A 22374-nucleotide genomic window follows, 5' to 3' on the forward strand; every position below is an offset into this window, starting at 1 on the left:
CCTAATTTCTTAAAAGATTTTCTCACTTGATACTGTGAGACCTCTATTTGTTTCTGATTCTCTTTACCTGTTGCTATATTTTCTTCACTGTTGATTCTCTGTGACTACTTGACCTAGGTGACTACTGTGCTCCGAATATTTTTCTTAACTGCTGAATCCTAGCTTACCTTGTTGCTACTGTATGCCTGTGTTATCTCTTTTGCCAATGTGTTTGGCCTTGCATGTCTGATGCTTCTGTTCACTCTATTTATATACTGAAGTGCAGAATCATGTTTCTTCCTTGATTGATCTTGATCTTGTGACTCATTGCAAAAGATTTTCTTTTATGAATCCTAATTTCACTCGCTTTTTAAATTAATTAATTCCTTTCCTTTACTCTGATGTTTTACCTTGCTGAATCCTTTCCCAAAATAAGCCTATTTTGTACTTAGACTTGATTGTTTACTTCATGCTTTTATTGCCCCTTATATTTCAATGATCAATCTGTCCCCAAACTGATTTCTTTCCTTAATTAAACCTTCTACTACCAGTTAAACAATGATTCCTTAATTAAAGGGAATCATTTATGTTAATTGATTCTAATTATGATTATTTCCATGTTTGTGTTTAAGACTTTACCTTCTTCACTCGTTTTCAAAACTATAAATACCCACCTCCTCTTCTTTCAAAGACACGAACAATTGAGTTCAAGAATACATACTTACACTCAAAACTTTCTCTCTTTTCTCTACTACTTGTGCTACTTCTTTGTCTAGCCGGCTGAAAGCCAAGGCTAGACTGTGGAATTTTTGCCTACTTTTCCTTTCTGCACTTTGCTTTTCTACTGGTATGTCCTAGTTAATTTTAGCTTCAACAACAACATGTTTCTTTAGCTGTTTCAGTTTCTTTCCTTCTTGCCTACTTCTGCTTATGTTTATGCAGTCAAATTACATTACTAGCATGCTGTAATATGTTCCCCTCCCCTTTTAAATTAATGTTTCCCTATGTATGTACTCTGTCAATCAATTGTTATGTGATTTGCTAACTTATGAATCCCAAACCCCCATATCCCCTCTATGTGTTTTGCGTTCTCTGGCTGGTTTGTGGGCATGTCAACATCAGATATTGCTATACATGACCCAAACCTGACCCTTTCTGGGGTCATATGCTTTATACGATGTATTCCCAAAACCCCTTGACCCCTTTGTGTAACTACTGATTTTGTGTAGTTTGAGTTTTGCTACTACTATTTTCAAATTACCCTTACCATTTACTATTTTCAATCCAGTTTTAAATAAATCTCTGTATTCTGTACTTCCACTATATTCTTAGAACCTATGTTCTGCCCCTCTTGTGTGAGCCTTGCCTTGAGACCCTTGAGATCCCTCAGAACTTGGACACATAAGAGCTGACCCTTCCGCACCGTACTCATCTCTATCTGGTTATGCAAACCTGGGTGTAAGCCCTGCCCGGGGTCCATTGAGATCGTTAGGGAACTTTAACACACCCAGGTATGAGAAAGGCTTTGAACATCACTGGCATTTGAGGTAGTTTATTCCACCACTCAGAGAGGAAGTCAAGAATCAGGCTTCCTATGGTTGTAACTCCTTATTTTGCACTTTTTTGACGTATTTTAGTCATTTTAGGTCTGTAATAATTTGTACAAATATTGGGGGCTGGCTAGTGAAAAGGGATGGGGTGATTATGCATGTTTTAGCTATTATAAGGGTATATAACATGCCTATAGGATCTGTTTAATAAATTCTGCATGTTTTACTTCCACACTTAGACACCATGCCTATAAGATCTAAATGGCTATAATCAGACATCATGTCTATAAGATTAAAATCAATATTTTTATAGAAATCACGCCTATAGGAATTTCGCTGTGATCAAATAAATCCTGCCTGCTCCATTTCACGTTCAACTAGATACCATGCCTATAAGACCAGAATCAGCTTTTGATATTTAGATACCATGCTTGTAGGAATTAAATTCAGCGATAATAGAGATCATGTCTATAGGATCTGAAACCAGTTTAGTTAAAAATCAGTTTGACTCGTACTGTTCAGGATTAGTTTAAACAACCTACTCCTTTCATTAATACGGTTTAGAAAGCATGCCAATAGGATTCAAATTGCCTGTTTAAAAAACTAACCATTGCTCTACTGCATTCCTAATCAGTAATAGACATCATGCTCATATAACATTACTATCACACTTAGGCAAGCCTTAGGTAATAATGATAAAATTGATCTGCCTTTGTTTAATTAGCAACTGCTACAACCAGCAGGCATGCCTGATTCAGACTTCTTATCTGAGTTATGTAATAAATTGGTCTGCTTCAACAATTAAAACACCCTGCCTTAGTACTTCAAAACTCTGACCCAACTGTGTTTAAGTCATGCTATTTATGTGCATTGTCGGCGGAGGTATATATGAGCCTCTTATTTGTTTATATGTTTCCCTTAATATGCAGTCCTACGTGTTTTGTATGTCGCCTTAGCCTTTTACCTTTAAAACCTAAGAGTCAGCCTAAAATCCTCCATCTTATAGGAATAGTAGTCCTAAATTGCTCCGGGACTGATAGGAACGGGACGGGTAATGGCATGCAATAGAGATCAAGAACAATTCGCGCTTTAATACCTTAATGGTGTGGGAAGGGTAGATATGGATATGATGACCGGTGCGCTAATACCACGTGTATCCCCTCTTCTAAGGAGTGTCATACCGGGTGTCACACCTCCTTTTTCCGCGCCCGCGGGGCGCATGAGGAGTTTTTTCCAATTAAAGGACAATCGAAACGGGATTGGTTTAATTATTTCAGAGTCGCCACTTGGGAGATTTAGGGTGTCCCAAGTCACCAATTTTAATCCCGAATCGAGGAAAAGAATGACTCTATATTACGGTCTGCGTACCAGAAATCTAGATAAGGAATTCTGTTAACCCGGGAGAAGGTGTTAGGCATTCCCGAGTTCCGTGGTTCTAGCACGGTCGCTCAACTGTTATATTCGGCTTGATTATCTGATTTTATACAAGTATGACCTTATATGCAAATTCTAACTTTTAACCGCTTTTATCATTATTTTTTAGGAATGTGAACATCGCTTAAAATATATCTTTGGACTGTGTCACATGAAATGCACCCACAATCCGAAACATATTTTATTTGATGTTTTAGGATTTGGATTTGGGTCGCACGAAATGCACACCCGAGTTTAAGAAAATTACATTATTAAAGGCGCGCCTAAAGCAACTAGCGCATTATTATTTTGTGGAGGCCGTGAAATTCGCTAAACGACCTTCGTGAATTCTAAGCAATTTTACACAAGTATTTACTGAGGGCCCCGCAATTTGTATTTTTATTCGGCGAGGCTCATCTCATTCTTATTTTTTTAAAGAATTTGCAACGTCATGGAAATGCATCCCGGGCCACGCCACAATCAATGCGCCCGTGACTAGAGACACATTTCGACTCCGTTGAGATTTGGATTTGGGTCACATAAATGTGCACCCGAGTTTAGGGAGATAACATTATTAAAGGCGCGCCTAAAGCAACTAGCGCATTATTATTTTGGGTGGGGCCGTGAAATTTACTGAACGGCCCGCCCCGGAATCTAAGTATTTAATACATATATTTTGTGAGGGCTCCACAATCTATACATTTTTTATTTTTTGGCGAAGCTAGTCTCGTTTTTATTTTAAAGGGTAAACCTACAACGACTATATTTTCTATTAAGTTCGTTTCTAAAAAAGAAATCCTAATTTATTAATCGAAAAATGGAAGCTAGTAGGGTACATGGCTAATGAAGAGTATCTCAAGCTTTGACGAATTACAATTAAACATGAGCCTACATTTAGAACTAAACCATATGATGAACAACTGAATAATGACTAATAAAATTATAAACGTGAACCTACATTTAGAACTAAACCATATGATGAACAACTGAACAATGACTAATAAAATTATAACAGAGCTTATTACATCGATCCGACTACCCATTCGGCAAACTAGTCACGAACATGAAAACTTTTGTACAACTTTCGTCTAGCATGCCCATTCGAGATAGCAATGACATAAGCATAAAACTAAAACTCGACGGATTTAAGCAAAATCTTCAACATAACATGTATTCAAGCTCGGACACGATAGTAACCGATAACAACTCAAACAAAGATTAGAAAAACGAACCTCGACCACCTCAGAACGGCAAACACGACTCCGACGGAACTCAAGCCGGACCTCACTGAACAACGACGACCTCGAGGGAGGCAGAGAGCTCGGCCAAAACTATCAACGCACGAGATATCGGCTGCTGCTGGATTTTCTCGACGAAGCATGCACGTGAAGATAAACCGAAGGAGTCGTTTGGATATGAGGAGGAAACAAGTTATGGAGGGTCATTTGGGCAGTGGTTAATGGCTGGAGCTCGGATGTGAGAGAGTGGTTGGTTCTGGGTTATGGTCGTCGGACATGGTGGAGAGCTTGACAACGCAGCAACAGCTGCTCGAGTTCCGGCGAAGAGGCAGCGATGACGCGATGGAAAAGTAGCAGCAGTTGCTGCTTGACGGAGGCTAGACGCGGCAGAGGAAGGGGTTCGACGATGGAGGTGGTTCTTTTGTCATTGGTTGGAACTGGTTGGTTTTATGGAGGTGGACAGTAGTCGTTGATGGTGGTTATGGCGTCGGGGCAGGTGGTCGACGAGACAGGGGCTGCGACAGGGAAGGTGGCTGACGGATTGTTTGGTTGACGGGGAGGGCTCCTAGGTTTTTTCTAGGGTTTTTGTGGTGAGGAAGAAGGCCATGGGGGAAGTCGGGAATGGAGGTTTTTTAAGGGTAGGGTTTTGGTTTTCTTCTTCTGAGGAAGAAGATAGATCCACAGTGATCTTTTCCAAAAATTTTCCAAAAAAAGGTCCCCTTTCGTTCGTTGGCTTTCCCGTGTTTTGTAACACAATGCCCATGAAAATGAGCCCCACGCGTGGTGGGGTTCGAGGCATATGTCCCCCACGCGTGGTGGGGTTCCCCATGTGTCCTGGACACTGTTTATTATGGGCTAGGTCCGAAAATTAGGCCTAAAACCGGGTAGTTTAAACCCGAATATTATTCTTTTGCCCGGACCCGAGAAATAGGAACACGTTGCTTAACTAGTCCTATGTAAACAAAATAACTACCAAAAATAAGACTAGTATTTAAACAAAACTATATCTTTTTAAATATTTTTCAAGGTTTAAAATAGCTACAAAATATTAATAAAACTATTTTTGTAATTTTCGTTTTTAAATATTAAGATAAAATATGAGGTAATGTTTTTGTATTTTTCAAAGTTAAAAATGACTATAAAACCTTAATAGAACTATATTTTTTTGTAATTTTCGAAATTATATAAAGTACAAAAAATAAAGTGCAATTTTTTGTATTTTTCAAGTTTATGAGAAATACATAAACTAAAATTTATATATATATTTTTTGAAATTTTCTTTTTGCAATGAAATAAAGTAAAATAGTTAAAATAGCTATACTAGATCCAATTTCACATATTCACGCTAAAAATGTGAAAATTCTCGGGGAGGGTCAAAAATCACGTGCTTACAGCTGCCCCTCTTTGACTGGAAACACGAAGAGTTTTCCGACAAAGAACGACTAGCCGTGTTTTTGACCCGACCATTACTTGGACGGACTACACTAAGGAAAGGGAGGGAATGTGACCGAGCCCTGGTATCTGAGCTGCCTACATATCCTTGGTTATACAGGAATCAGGCCACGTGTAGTTCGGGATGAGAGAGATAGTGAAGTGTACCAAGGTGGGGAGCCGATCGAGGTGCCGTTCCGTTGAGGTTCCGGTCCGCGGTCCTGTCATTACAACAAAAATGAAAACTGAAAAAGACTAACTAAGCCTATCAGCTACTAGTTACAAGGATTCCTATCTCTTAAGTCTTCTGAAACTTGGTCTTGAGTCTTGAATGGTGCTTCATACAGACTTTGGATCTGAACCTTGATACTTGCTTGTTGTAGGTGCTAGTTCTTGAGCAGACCACATTCGCTCTCCACTTCCGTAATCTGGGTTGTTTTTTTTTCTTTTTCTTTTTTTTTCTTTTTTTTTTCTTCTTTTTTTTTTTTTTTGGTGACCAGCTTCTGTTGATCATCCCAGACTGATGACTTGCATTCTTGGGGCGAGCTTCTTGTTGCTTCTATCTTGGATTGAGTGCTGGGGATTTTTGTTGTAACCTTCTGCTTTCCGGTGGGCCACTGCTTGATCTTGAAAAATGTTTCCCCGTTCTACAGGCGGGTCCCTGGCAATCAAAACAAACAAAACAAACAAAATTTTCTAACCCAGTTTGCACTGGGGAGGTTTGTGAGTCGTTAGCAAAATCGTAACTTACTTACACTACTAATGCAATGATGAGAGTAAACTAAAGACTAAGCTAGGATGTGCATCTCCTATGAGTAAAACCAAAACTCTTGCTAGCAAATGTGTCTGCTAAAATAAAAACCTCAACGACTCAAACTAGAAAGTGTGTCTTCTATGGTTGAATCGGAATGAGCTAAACTAGGAAGTGCGTCTCCTAAGGGTGAAAACTTTAGTGACTAGAAACTAGGAAGTGCGTCTCCTATGAATAAAATCTCGATTAGGAAGTGCGTCTCCTACGGGTAAAACTAAACTTTGAGGAAGTGCGTCTCCTGGGGGTACAATAAACTTAGGAAGTGCGTCTCCTATGGGTACAATAAACTTAGGAAGTGCGTCTCCTTTTGGGAAAAACTGTTCTTAGGAAGTGCGTCTCCTACTGGGTGAAACTTTTCTTAGGAAGTGCGTCCCCTATTGGTACAATGGATCTAGGAAGTGCGTCTCCTATTGGTAAAACTTAGCTTAGGAAGTGCGTCTCCTATTGGTGAAATCAACTTAGGAAGTGCGTCTCCTATTGGTGAACCTATTCTTAGGAAGTGCGTCTCCTAATGGTAAAACTGAACTTAGGAAGTGCGTCTCCTATGGTGAAACTGAATTTTAGGAAGTGCGTCTCCTATGGTGAAACTGAACTTTAGGAAGTGCGTCTCCTATGGTGAAACATATCTTAGGAAGTGCGTCTCCTATTGGTGAAACCGAAACTTAGGAAGTGCGTCTCCTACTGGTGAAACTTATCTTAGGAAGTGCGTCTCCTACTGATAAAACTTGCTTAGGAAGTGCGTCTCCTACTGGTGAAACTTGCTTAGGAAGTGCGTCTCCTATTGGTGAAACTTGCTTTAGGAAGTGCGTCTCCTATGGTGAAACTGAACTTTAGGAAGTGCGTCTCCTATTGGTGAAACTGAACTTTGAGGAAGTGCGTCTCCTACTGGTGAAACTTGCTTAGGAAGTGCGTCTCCTATTGGTGAAACTTGCTTTAGGAAGTGCGTCTCCTATGGTGAAACTGAACTTTAGGAAGTGCGTCTCCTATTGTGAAACTAACTTAGGAAGTGCGTCTCCTATTGATGAAACTTATCTTAGGAAGTGCGTCTCCTACTGATAAAACTTGCTTAGGAAGTGCGTCTCCTACTGGTACAATGGATTTAGGAAGTGCGTCTCCTATTGGTAAAACTTAGCTTAGGAAGTGCGTCTCCTATTGGTAAAACTGAACTTAGGAAGTGCGTCTCCTATTGGTAGAACTAAACTTAGGAAGTGTGTCTCCTATGGGTGAAATGAACTTAGGAAGTGCGTCTCCTATGGTGAAACTGACTTAGGAAGTGCGTCTCCTATTGATGAAACTGACTTAGGAAGTGCGTCTCCTATTGATGAAACTTGCTTAGGAAGTGCGTCTCCTATTGGTGAAACTTGCTTTAGGAAGTGCGTCTCCTATGGTGAAACTGAACTTTAGGAAGTGCGTCTCCTATTGGTGAAACTGAACCTAGGAAGTGCGTCTCCTATGGTAAAACTGAACTTAGGAAGTGCGTCTCCTATGGGTAAAGACGTGGAATGTATGCCTCTGTTATCTGGGCGGGCTCCCAATTTCAACATCTGAAATAAAAAAACTGAATGTATGCCTCTGTTATCTGGGCGGGCTCCCAACTTCAACACTTAAAAGTAAAGACGTGGAATGTATGCCTCTATTATCTGGGCGGGCTCCCAATTTCAACACTTGAAAAGTAAAGACTGCATTTATGCCTCTGTTATCTGGGCGGGCTCCCAACTTCAACACTTGAAAAATAAAGACTGAATTTATGCCTCTGTTATCTGGGCGGGCTCCCAATTTCAACAATTGAAAATAAAAAGACTGAATTTATGCCTCTGTTATCTGGGCGGGCTCCCAATATCAACAATTGAAAATAAAAAGACTGAATTTATGCCTCTGTTATCTGGGCGGGCTCCCAATTTCAACACTTGAAAGTAAAAAAGACTGAAATGTATTCCTCTCGTTATACAGGTGGGCGCCTGGTTACATGAAATGCAAGTACTGAAATGTATTCCTCTCGTTATTCAGGTGGGCGCCTGTCAAACTAGAACATAAAAGTATTCCTCTCGTTATTCAGGTGGGCGCCTGGTTTCAACAATAACTTTGAAAATAAGATCCTATTTGAGGGCGAATGAACCCGACATATCCTATTTGAGGGCGGATGAACCCAACATATCCTATTTGAGGGCGGATGAACCCAACATATCCTATTTGAGGGCGGATGAACCCAACAGATCCTATTTGAGGGCGGATGAACCCAACAGATCCTATTTGAGGGCGGATGAACCCAACATATCCTATTTGAGGGCGGATGAACCCAACATATCTTTAAGACTTGAAAATGTCTTACCTCGAATACTCCTATTTGAGGGCGGATGAACCCGACATATCCTATTTGAGGGCGGATGAACCCGACAGATCCTATTTGAGGGCGGATGAACCCGACATATCCTATTTGAGGGCGGATGAACCCGACATATCCTATTTGAGGGCGGATGAACCCGACAGATCCTATTTGAGGGCGGATGAACCCGACAGATCCTATTTGAGGGCGGATGAACCCGACAGATCCTATTTGAGGGCGGATGAACCCAACAGATCCTATTTGAGGGCGGATTAACCCAACATATCCTATTTGAGGGCGGATAAACCCAACAGATCCTATTTGAGGGCGGATGAACCCAACATATCCTATTTGAGGGCGGATGAACCCGACATATCCTATTTGAGGGCGGATGAACCCAACATATCCTATTTGAGGGTGGATGAACCCGACATATCCTATTTGAGGGCGGATGGACCCGAGGTATCCTATTTGAGGGCGGATGAACCCAAAATATCCTTAAGACTTGAAAATGTCTTACCTTGAATACTTGCTGGGGATTGGGATGAATTTTCCTTTTCTACCTTCCCCATTTTTATTATTATTCTTTTTTTTATTCCTTTTTTATTTTTGTTTTGTTTTTGCATAGCTTCTCCCTTCAAAGAATACCTCCCTTGATTTACTTACCTGTTGGGGGGTAAAATGTTATCAGCTGGGGGTACCTGACTTCCAGAAAATTTTCTAAATGGAAGGAAAATTTTCTGCCCCAGTTTGATAATATCCCTTGTGGCATGCGTTTCTGCCTCAATGCCATTTCCTTTACCTGTTTCAAATCAAACAAAATTTGTTAGTTTAAAACATGGTGGTTGGTTGTGATACTCCCAACGGGATGGCTTTTCCTTTTTCCTTCCTTGCTTTGCGTTGCACAACTTGTTGGGGATGATATTATGTGCTGGGGATAATCCCTTCCTCCTGGGGGATATCCCTCTTCTTTTGTGGCATAGCTTGGAAACTGGCATTTCCCCGACCTCTTAGTCTAGTATGGATTTTGCCAAATCATGCTCACTGCTCTCCTTGCTCTGTTCATGGGCCTTTTGCTGGGGATATATATTTTGACACTGGCCTCGCGCTTGTTCCTCGCTGACTATACCACTTGGATGTACTAGTCAGATCTCATTTTGGAAAGCTGATGGCCTATTCGAAGTCATTTCATACTTGTTCTGACCAGACAGACTCTATTGGGGAATTTTTTATGAAAGGAGAAAGATAACAGAAACAAAATAAAAGACAAAGGAAACAACGACTCTTTTACAAAAGAAACTATAAATAAAAACCTATCAAATGCAGATACCGACTCTAATGGCCATGACATGCGTATGTGGCCTATCCTCTACCGTCAATCATCTTTCAAGATCTTCAATCGGCGATTCCCCATCTGATTCTCAATCTTATTTGACTTGTAGTGCCCGAAGGGTTTTCACTATCAAGTCTCTCTCATTTTTGGCTTTTCTCTCAGCTTTCATCGCCTTATGGTGCCTGTGAAGGTTTTCACCGATAAGACTCTCTCATTTGTATCATTTTCCAACTGGGGATTTGGAGTGTCACCGGTATGACTCTTCCTGCTGGAGATTAGAGTCCTTTCTGCTGTGGAACAGAATGTTATGTTCGCCGGTAAGACTCTTCATTTGTCTGACTTGGCATCTTTTGAAGACTGATTGGAAGGTCTTTCTTTGGACCGTAATGTGGGTTTTGGATAGGGCTAGAAAGAAAGGGTATAAAAGGCTCAAAAATGCATTAATTTTGGGTTATTAATTACAACCTTCGGAATTAGATTTATTTACAACAAACACAACTTTTGCCCCAGTTTCTTGCTTGGGGATATTTTAATTGATGATTTTTTCATTTTTCAAAACTATGACCGAGCCGTGAAGCGCCTACGTATCCTCTTTGAGGAATCAGGTCAAACGTAGTTCCCAATTCCTCTTTTCATTTGATTTTCTTTTTTTTCTTTCTTTGTTATCAATTTTCTTTTCTTTTCTTTTTTTTTCATTTTTCGCTTTTCTTTTTGTTGTGTTCTTTTTTTTTCTTCATTGCTACTGATTCCGAACGAGGGGTATGAAAGAAAATAAATAAGGCTCAAAAGGGGTAACGAAGGATAAAGTGTTTGGGTAGCAGAACAAAATGCCTTCGTCATTCCAGTCTTCAAAATATGCCAAGTGCAAACAACACGATTTAAGTTTGTAGTCTCTTCTGATGGTGCTGGACTTGACAATTATATTCAACATATGTTTGTTCATTTGTCACTTCTAACGCACCGTTGGGCGACACTCTAACTCTCATTATCTTGAACAACTCTCATGCCAGTTTGGCGAATCTTGCTTTTAACGGTTTTCTTTGTGCTTAACTTGCCCCAGTTCCACATGACTCGAGCTCTGAATAATCTCAAACCGTCCTTATTTTCTTTAAATGGTCTGATCGCCTTTCCAGGGTTTTATGATTAACTTTAAAGACTAGGCCCAAATTGGGTGCGCATGTCATGTCCCTAGAATCGGCATCGAATGAAATGATAAAAGGACTAAACAAAAGACGACTGGAACTAACAAAAGACCGACTTTGTATTAGACTACCGACGAAATGGTTTGAATAATAAAACAAACAAAACAACCAGAATAAAATCCTGACACAAACTGGACAAAATTTAAACAAACTGCTATGACAAAATGGAAAGATAAGAAGGTTTGACACATGACAAAGTCCCAATTACAACCTTAATAATCGGAACAACAGAAATGACCACAAAATAAGCCACCACAAACTTCTCTCTTGCTGACCAAGGAACGGAGCGTCCTCCCACTTTATCAAAACTGACATCTTAGCCACTGAGCTTTGCATTAGTATTGTGAAGACCATTGCCAACTTCAATATCATTACTCTTAGTCAACAAGTTCCCAATAAGACTGGAATGCTTCTATCATCAGGCCTGATCCCCGCAGAGTGTGCATCAGGAGGTGCAAGTAAAGGATTCTGGGTGTCATTGTCCGGCTTACCACAAACCAACCACCTTAACTTATTTGCAAAACAAACAGGTTAGAATGGACTCAGTCGGTCCTCATTATTGACAACATCTTTTTTCTTTTTCGATGTTTTTCTTTTTTTTCCTTTTTTTTCTTTTTGCTTTTTCTTTTTCATTCTTTTTTTTCATTCTTTTTTCATTTTTTTTTCATTTCTTTTTTTTCATTTCTTTTTTTTTCATTTCTTTTTTTCATTTTTTTTGTGTGTGGTCGAATCTTATGGAGATTGCCTACGTATCATGACCCCGCATGAATCAGACCTTGCGTAGTTCGGCCTCAATAAAAGATAAACAATAATGAACACTTTTTCTTTTCACTTTTCATATTAAAACAAACTGGGTTTCAAAGGTTTAAAGATGACCTACCAACTTGAAAATCAAACAACCCGCCTATTTTAATCAAAAGATTGGTAGACTTAAAAACAAAATTTCAGCTCCCTTTCTCTATTCGACAAATGCAACCCAATGGTTATTTTTTGCAAATGTGGCCCCTTCCAATTTTCACATGAATTTTGAGGCCGGGGAGGATTATTTTGACACTTTAAAACTTGTCCATTCTTTTACGAAAATAACCTTTCGACAACTGAAAGATACTCTAAGGCTATTTCGGCAAGAACGGTTTAAGACGCGGCCGAAGCTGGCTCGGCTTATTATGACAAAAGACGGCATTCACATGACCGCTGACTCTTTGATTTTTTTTCTTTCCAGATTACAGTAAAAGACTTGGCGTTGTAAACACGGCCCTTCATCGTCTCGGGGACGAAGCTTTCTTAAGGCTGTGTGGGTCCATATCTCAAAATGACCCAAAGGTGGCTGTTTATACCAAGTCAGCCTTCCGGCGTCCCTTTCGGGAACATTCGGCTATTTATGACAAAACAGCATCACCTGACTTATTTATAACTCTTTTTATCATTTTTTCAAATTAGAAAACTCAATATTGCAAGCTCGGCCTCTCAACGTCTCGGGGACGAAGATTTTTAAGGCTGTGTGGGCCAATTGGACCAAATCCAAAACATGACCCAAAAGGTGGCTGTTTATGCAAAGTCAACCTTCCGGCGTCCCTTTCGGGAACATTCGGCTTTGTCTTGATAAAACAGTGTCACCCGACTTCTTTATGATAAAATTAAAATTTGAAATGTATATTTTTTTATTATTATTATTATTTGTTTTTTGGCTTTTTTAGCAAAAGGTGGGGTTGGACCCGATGAGGGTTGCCTACGTATCTCACATCCGGTGAGAATCAAACCCGCGTAGTTCGGGCAAATAAGCTATTTTTGAGAAGACCCTTTTCCATTTGTATTTTTTTTATTATTATTCTTTTTTCACAACAATCAAATAGACTATTATTTTTTATTCATAACAAACAAACAAATTAACGAAAAACATAAAACCTTCCTTCTTTTTTGAGAAGGTGGGGTTGGACCCGATGAGGGTTGCCTACGTATCTCACATCCGGTGAGAATCAAACCCGCGTAGTTCGGTCACAAGAACTACTTTAAAAGAAGAAAGGAATCATTTTTTTTTATTGATTTTCTTTTTTAAAAGAAACACTTCTAAGATATATTTTTTTTTAATTTCATTTGCTCTTTTTTTCTTTATTCTAAAGAAGAAGAAGAAAATATTTTTGCTTTTAATAAAAGAAATGCTTCTCAAAATATTTTTTTTGGATTTTGAATTTTCTAAAGAAGAATCAGAATATTTTTGGATTTTTATTTATCTATTTTATCTTGTTGAATTTTGAACTTTCTTTTGAATTTTTTTTTGGATTATATATATACTTATTTTTGGAACAAGTAATAAAATCACATTCAACGCCGGACTCTTTTTATTTTTATTTCTGCCATTTTCATAGACAAACAAAGTAAAATAAATAAAACATTTTTTATTATTATTATTATTATTTTTTTTAAAAAAAACAGATTCTTTTTTATTTTCATTTAATGGCAAAACAAACTATTTTCTTTAATATTTTTAAGAAAACCAGACAGAACAATGATGATCCTTTTTTTTATTTATTTTTCCTTTGCTTTCAATATAACAAACTAACAAGACATTTTTTCATTTTCAAAATTTCGTCAGAGTTTCGACTCTACTAGGACTTCTATGCTGTTATTTTCTCCTTTTTTCACGATTTTCTTATATGTGGAAAATGATGACAACATAAATTTTTTTTTTTGGATTTTCTTGCTTTGTTTTTATTTGTAATTTTTTTTTTATATTTATTATTTCTTTCAAAAATGTGGCATGGGAGACATAACGATTTCCAAGACTTCTTGGATTCCGCAAATGCTCCCCATGCGCTTTTTCCAACATATGAAGCGTGGGGGACATATGGGAATTCCAAGACTTCTTGGATTCCACAAATGTTCCCCATGTGCTTTCCCAAAAAGCAAGCGTGGGGGACATAGGGAATTCCAAGGCTTCTTGGATTCCACAAATGTTCCCCATGCTTTGATTAATATAATAGCATGCTTAATAAAAAATCGTGCAACTTTCTTATTTAACGTGATCAGCATGATAAGAAGTGTCATTTGTCCGCAAATATCATTGGTCCGCCAAATGACTCATTCACCCTTGAATAAATATAACATGTAGCACATAGGATGCCAAAGATGGTCTATTATTTTCAGGTTGCTTGTCCTAGACGGACCCAACCCCTGTGTTGAGTCCCCTAAGTCAAATGCACATGATGCAAATAAACGTTCCTACTAGGGATCCGACATGTGGCTTTGTTATACTAAGTTCATAACCTGGGTATTTGTTCTAGACCTGGCTTACCCGAGCGGACAACTCGAGCCAAGGATGGGAGCTGTGTACCGATAACCAAAAGGCCATCCGATTTTGCAACTCCTCCGAATCCTCGTTCTATTTTGGCATATGACACTAACAGAAAGAAGCCACGATCAGCGTGCACTCCTCAAGAGAGAAGAGAAGGGTTTCTGCACAATTTATATGTACAGTTCAAACAATATCAAAGCAGTAAAAGCAGCATTTAGCACATTAGGCTCAAAACATGTAATAAAATCAGATAATAAATAAAGCCAAATAATAACAATTACACTAAGCTCGAATTCTTAACCCTGAACCAGTGGTTCTGGGTTTAAAAATCCCCAGCAGAGTCGCCAGAACTGTCACACCTCCTTTTTCCGCGCCCGCGGGGCGCATGAGGAGTTTTTTCCAATTAAAGGACAATCGAAACGAGATTGGTTTAATTATTTCAGAGTCGCCACTTGGGAGATTTAGGGTGTCCCAAGTCACCAATTTTAATCCCGAATCGAGGAAAAGAATGACTCTATATTACGGTCTGCGTACCAGAAATCTAGATAAGGAATTCTGTTAACCCGGGAGAAGGTGTTAGGCATTCCCGAGTTCCGTGGTTCTAGCACGGTCGCTCAACTGTTATATTCGGCTTGATTATCTGATTTTATACAAGTATGACCTTATATGCAAATTCTAACTTTTAACCGCTTTTATCATTATTTTTTAGGAATGTGAACATCGCTTAAAATATATCTTTGGACTGTGTCACATGAAATGCACCCACAATCCGAAACATATTTTATTTGATGTTTTAGGATTTGGATTTGGGTCGCACGAAATGCACACCCGAGTTTAAGAAAATTACATTATTAAAGGCGCGCCTAAAGCAACTAGCGCATTATTATTTTGTGGAGGCCGTGAAATTCACTAAACGACCCTCGTGAATTCTAAGCAGTTTTACACAAGTATTTACTGAGGGCCCCGCAATTTGTATTTTTATTCGGCGAGGCTCATCTCATTCTTATTTTTTTTAAAGAATTTGCAACGTCATGGAAATGCATCCCGGGCCACGCCACAATCAATGCGCCCGTGACTAGAGACACATTTCGACTCCGTTGAGATTTGGATTTGGGTCACATAAATGTGCACCCGAGTTTAGGGAGATAACATTATTAAAGGCGCGCCTAAAGCAACTAGAGCATTATTATTTTGGGTGGGGCCGTGAAATTTACTGAACGGCCCGCCCCGGAATCTAAGTATTTAATACATATATTTTGTGAGGGCTCCACAATCTATACATTTTTTATTTTTTGGCGAAGCTAGTCTCGTTTTTATTTTAAAGGGTAAACCTACAACGACTATATTTTCTATTAAGTTAGTTTCTAAAAAAGAAATCCTAATTTATTAATCGAAAAATGGAAGCTAGTAGGGTACATGGCTAATGAAGAGTATCTCAAGCTTTGACGAATTACAATTAAACATGAGCCTACATTTAGAACTAAACCATATGATGAACAACTGAATAATGACTAATAAAATTATAAACGTGAACCTACATTTAGAACTAAACCATATGATGAACAACTGAACAATGACTAATAAAATTATAACAGAGCTTATTACATCGATCCGACTACCCATTCGGCAAACTAGTCACGAACATGAAAACTTTTGTACAACTTTCGTCTAGCATGCCCATTCGAGATAGCAATGACATAAGCATAAAACTAAAACTCGACGGATTTAAGCAAAATCTTCAACATAACATGTATTCAAGCTCGGACACGATAGTAACCGATAACAACTCAAACAAAGATTAGAAAAACGAACCTCGACCACCTCAGAACGGCAAACACGACTCCGACGGAACTCAAGCCGGACCTCACTGAACAACGACGACCTCGAGGGAGGCAGAGAGCTCGGCCAAAACTATCAACGCACGAGATATCGGCTGCTGCTGGATTTTCTCGACGAAGCATGCACGTGAAGATAAACCGAAGGAGTCGTTTGGATATGAGGAGGAAACAAGTTATGGAGGGTCATTTGGGCAGTGGTTAATGGCTGGAGCTTGGACGTGAGAGAGTGGTTGGTTCTGGGTTATGGTCGTCGGACATGGTGGAGAGCTTGACAACGCAGCAACAGCTGCTCGAGTTCCGGCGAGGAGGCAGCGATGACGCGATGGAAAAGTAGCAGCAGTTGCTGCTTGACGGAGGCTAGACACGGCGGAGGAAGGGGTTCGACGATGGAGGTGGTTCTTTTGTCGTTGGTTGGAACTGGTTGGTTTTATGGAGGTGGATAGTAGTCGTTGATGGTGGTTATGGCGTCGGGGCAGGTGGTCGACGAGACTGGGGCTGCGACGGGGAAGGTGGCTGACGGATTGTTTGGTTGACGGGGAGGGCTCCTAGGTTTTTTCTAGGGTTTTTGTGGTGAGGAAGAAGGCCATGGGGGAAGTCGGGAATGGAGGTTTTTTAAGGGTAGGGTTTTGGTTTTCTTCTTCTGAGGAAGAAGATAGATCCACAGTGATCTTTTCCAAAAATTTTCCAAAAAAAGGTCCCCTTTCGTTCGTTGGCTTTCCCGTGTTTTGTAACACAATGCCCATGAAAATGAGCCCCACGCGTGGTGGGGTTCGAGGCATATGTCCCCCACGCGTGGTGGGGTTCCCCATGTGTCCTGGACCCTGTTTATTATGGGCTAGGTCCGAAAATTAGGCCTAAAACCGGGTAGTTTAAACCTGAATATTATTCTTTTGCCCGGACCCGAGAAATAGGAACACGTTGCTTAACTAGTCCTATGTAAACAAAATAACTACCAAAAATAAGACTAGTATTTAAACAAAACTATATCTTTTTAAATATTTTTCAAGGTTTAAAATAGCTACAAAATATTAATAAAACTATTTTTGTAATTTTCGTTTTTAAATATTAAGATAAAATATGAGGTAATGTTTTTGTATTTTTCAAAGTTAAAAATGACTATAAAACCTTAATAGAACTATATTTTTTTGTAATTTTCGAAATTATATAAAGTACAAAAAATAAAGTGCAATTTTTTGTATTTTTCAAGTTTATGAGAAATACATAAACTAAAATTTATATATATATTTTTTGAAATTTTCTTTTTGCAATGAAATAAAGTAAAATAGTTAAAATAGCTATACTAGACCCAATTTCACATATTCACGCTAAAAATGTGAAAATTCTCGGGGAGGGTCAAAAATCACGTGCTTACACCGGGTATCGCATTGATGTGAACCATATTATAAATAAACCTAGGACACCCTTTCCTTTTACATTCTCAAATATTTGTAAAATGTAACTCCTTTTTTTTCAAAAATCACCTTTTAACAATTGTCTTCAAACTCTTATATGTTTAAACTTAAATCCCCTACTACTTGAGCTTATACTTGTTTGTTTGCTAATTGTACAAAATCCACAAAATTGTCTGGTCGGGAACCACACTAGTTGATCCTGAGGGGTGCCTAACACCTTCCCCTTAGGATAATTTCAAGCCCTTGCCCTATCTCTGGTTATCAAACAAACTTAGAAATGAACCCTATAGCTGTCCTAATGCACCTTAAATCATTAAGTGGTGACTCTTCAAATGCAAACCAGCTCTCAAAAGGAATGAGTTGTCCTACCCTAGAAAATGTCATAAATCCGATTTTCCGATGCAAAGAGGCAAAAAGGGGGCGCGACAACCATGCCTATGTGGAATCACTACAACTGACATGGCTAAACTGTGTGCAAATCACGCTGCCATGGCACATGAATAGGACCACTATCCGTCAAGATGGGGAGTTCTCTTAAACGTAATGAAGAACTGGGATCCATCAGTGTGAACAACTTTAAAGTTCTCGTCTACATGGAGAAAAACAATACCATCATTAATTAATCATATAACCATTTATCAAACACTCAAACATATATACTGGAGTACTAATCTACCTGGAAATTTCCCTCCAAATATACTCTCTCCACTAGTGCCTGCAAAACATTAAAAGTTCGTGTGCCTTACTTGTCTGGGCTAGAGTTTGGAAGTTAAAAAGTCCTTCGCATCAATTGAATGTTCAGGGCCCAGAAGGGGAAAAAGCATACCATTCCCTTTAGAGAAATCACCACACTGTAGAAAACAGAAAGAGTCATGGGATGATGATTATTCCCCAATATATTGACCTACGGGAAAAAAATCTAGAAGTCCTATGTAGATTACAGAAGAAATATAAAGGCAAAAATAGCTATATTTTTTATGCCAACTATAGTCATCAAACCAAGCCCAAAACGTTCATGAACCGGATCAGCTGATATTCACCCCTACACAATTAATTTCTCATTTGAAATAAATGATAGCACAATAGTTTTTTTTTTGAAATTCCAAATTCTTTTTTTTGTTGGTTATGGTCTAATCATGGCTATAGTGATGTTGTGAATTTGATTTAGAAATAAGAGAGAAAGAATAATGAAGAAAAAGAGAAAGGAGAAGAAACAAGAGTAAAGAAAGGAAGGGGGGAGGGTGAACGAAGAAGAGGGGGCGGTTGGGTACAGATTAATACTGGGTATGTTTTAGGTTTTTTTCTTTTTTTCTTTTTACTTTTTTGTATTTGTAACTTTTTTTCTGATTTTGTATTTAAAAATGGGACCCACAAATAACGCATGACAAATAATAAATAGCTTAGAATGGTGTGTTGTACATGTCAGTGCAATTGGTATACACGCTCTGGTGGATGTGTTTATTAGTACCCATTTTGTCAAGTTTGAGTGTTCAAATGGGAAAATTCAATGTTCATGTATCAGCTTTCGAAAGCCCTATAAGTTTAAGTGGCTAGGAAGCCATTACGCCTTAGATTAATTTAGGATTTTAATCAAAGAAAATAAAAAGGAAAACAAAAGAAAAAAAGAGAAAAGGAATTAAGAGGGTTAATTGAAAAAAAGGGATTAAAATTGGAATTTGGACTGATTTTTAGCTTTAAACCTATCCCAAACTTGGCCCAAATCACCCAGGCCCAAAAGCCTACCCGGTCCAGCCCCCCATTAATCAAACGTCATCATTTTTCCCTCCCCTTAATCCCAGCCGTTGGATCATTTTGATCCAATGGCCCGCAACTGATTTCATTTTTCCCTTATAACTGTCAGATGGACTCCCCCTACCCCTAAAACAAACTCACAAACCCTCCTTTGTCTCTCTAAGTCGCTGCCGCCAGCCACCCACCGGAAATCGCCCCACGGTGGCGGCGATACTCCAAACCACCCCAAAGTTTCACCCCACAATACCCAGCCCCTTCATCACTATCCCACTATCAATTTCCCAAAAATCCCCACCCATTTGCCTTAATTTCAAATCTGAGATTCCAAAAGAAACAAAAACCCTAATCTGTTGCCTCTTTCTGATTTCAATGAATATTAAGGCTCGATTCGTGCCAAAATTTATGACAATCGATTGTTCTTAGTAAGAATAATTGATTAGTATCATCTTTGGCCCATTTCAATGCATTCCGGATTCCAGTAGAGTCCTCGCTGAGTTTTCTTCCTGACCAAAATTAGTATATTCTTACTTTTTTCTTTACTTTGTCTGTTCTTTCTTTTGGTTTCAAATTATCAGTTAGGTTTTAGTTTTTGTTTTGGATTGTTCAATCGAGTTTGTATAATACAGGAAATTTAGGATTAACTTGTCAATCATTTTGTTAATTGAACCGGTTTAACATTTTTTGTTTATTCAATAAATTGTTTTGTTGAATAGGACAGTTGGGAATATTAGTTAAGGGAACGTTTGGGGTTAGAAATGTTTAGTTTAAGACTATTGTTTGAATTTGTGTGTTCTTGTGGTAGCTATTTGTAATTAATAAAAGCTAAAGGGCTGATGGGATTTGAAAATAATGTATATTAGGCATTAAAAATAGAGTTTAGGTCATTGAGGTGTTTGTTTGTATTAAACAGAACTAAAAGGGTTTAATTTGAAGTTAGGAATGGACAAACCCTAGGTAAAATATCAGAAGGTTCTAGATTTTGCACAGTTGCCCCCATCCTTAGCAAGAAAATGCTGATATTGGATGAGAAAAAGGACAGATAATTGTACAAAAGATGCTATACTATTATGAAATTTCAAAATTAGGTCAGAATATTTCATTTTTGATGCCATCTTTGGGAATTCTATATAAAGAAAGTATTCACTCATACATACACACAAGGATCAGCCACTTTTTCATCACAAAAAGGTTCTAAAAAAGCACACGAATTAGATTGGAAAAACCTAAAAAAGCACAAAAAGACTCAGCTACTATCTCATTGATGGTTGGTTCTATTTTCCTTTGATTCTTTAGCAAAAACTTAGAAAAAATCTTTCTTGAAATTTTTGATTTGAGTTTGGATCCAGTTGAAGCTGCTAATGCTGTTGTTTGGTTGTCATTTCTCATCCATTCCTTGCTGAAGTCCTTATTTTCATTGTTCTTTGCTGTATCCAGGTTATCTTCATGAGCCTTGAAGTGACAAAAAATAGAATTGTAGCCTTTTTCGTTTGGAATATGACTTCGGATTCTTCTTTTTCTTTCTCTGTTGTTTGTTTTCTGTTGTTCTTCTTTTCTTGGACTAAATTTCTTTTCTCAAATTTTGATTAAATGTTGCTGACATTGGTGTCCTACTCTATAATGTATTCAATGTTTAGGTGTTAATGTTTAAACGAGTGTAATTATTTCATGTATGGCTTGATAGTCTGATGGGCTTAACAGTTGTAGTTCATTGAGACTTTGATAAAATATTGACTGTATAGGGGTGTATTCAGTTGAGTTATCTCGATGTTCAATATTGTATACTAATGATATGTTTATGTTTAGGATAATGCATGAATGAGCTCAATTTTGTTGTATCGATCTATTGATTTAGTGACATGGAGTATGCACTCCTATTGAATCATGCCATGCTTGTCTAGAGTCAGAAACTTCATCATGCTTTCTCATGGTTAAACATGCTTGAATTTAGACTTTAATGAGATTTTGCCTCAAGCATTCCATGTTTCCTATGTAGTTCAGCAATGATGATTGATGTTTGTTTGGCCGAATTGTTGTTTCATTGGTTATTATAGTTTGAGTCATGTGGATTGAAGTGTATAGAGCTGACATTGAAGTGGTCAGATCTGTTCATCTCATGTGCCCAAGCTACGGGATTGTCTGAACTATCTTTATGGAACTAAACACCCATTTCTGATTTCGTTTTAAAATTAGTAAGCATCAGATAAAATGGAACTTAGAGCAAAGACTTCAAAGTTAATTATTGTTGATTGATATAGTGATTGTATATGTAGTAGATTAGTGATGTAAAATGTCCAAAGAGTAGTTGTCACAGTACGATGAATTCATAACTGCACTAAAAATGACCTAGTACTTCAAGTTTTAGGTTCTTATTAAACAATTGAGGCGTGTTTTGTTGTCACTGTACCTTTTCTGGTTCTTTGATAAAGAACAACGAATTAAATCGTGCATGATGTTAGGTTGCACCTTATTTGAAAAAGTGTGTTGCGCAGCAGTTAGACATAAAAACTGAATTTTAATGAATTCTTTTTCTCTTTATTCAAGTGAAAGCTATGTTACTTATTAGACTAGATTAGATTCAATTCTTGTGGCATGGATAGTTCTTTAAATAATTCAGTTTTCAGAATTGTGATAATAAAATGTAGCTTTCTATAACTCTGGTATGGCAAATACACGACATTCACAATATCTTCTCTCTTAAACAAACTAGATCCAAGCAAAATAAGGCCCAACATGTTCTGTAGTTTTGATTTTAGTTCGCTCTAATTAAGTACAAACCTTGTAAAAATAAAATTGAGGTGTG

The 22374-nt window shown here is 38.2% G+C and overlaps 1 long non-coding RNA gene across 1 annotated transcript; it reads left to right on the top strand.

Moving 5' to 3' along the window:
• Positions 1–20635: 20635 nt before the first annotated feature.
• LOC107827085 (uncharacterized) lies at positions 20636–21333 on the top strand. The gene is made up of 2 exons (XR_001657419.2): positions 20636–20838; positions 21009–21333. It is a non-coding gene; the product is annotated as an uncharacterized LOC107827085 (long non-coding RNA).
• Positions 21334–22374: the final 1041 nt, after the last annotated feature.

This window comes from Nicotiana tabacum, chromosome 1 (assembly GCF_000715075.1).
Source record: "Nicotiana tabacum cultivar K326 chromosome 1, ASM71507v2, whole genome shotgun sequence".
In the NCBI taxonomy this organism is placed as follows: Eukaryota; Viridiplantae; Streptophyta; class Magnoliopsida; order Solanales; family Solanaceae; genus Nicotiana; species Nicotiana tabacum.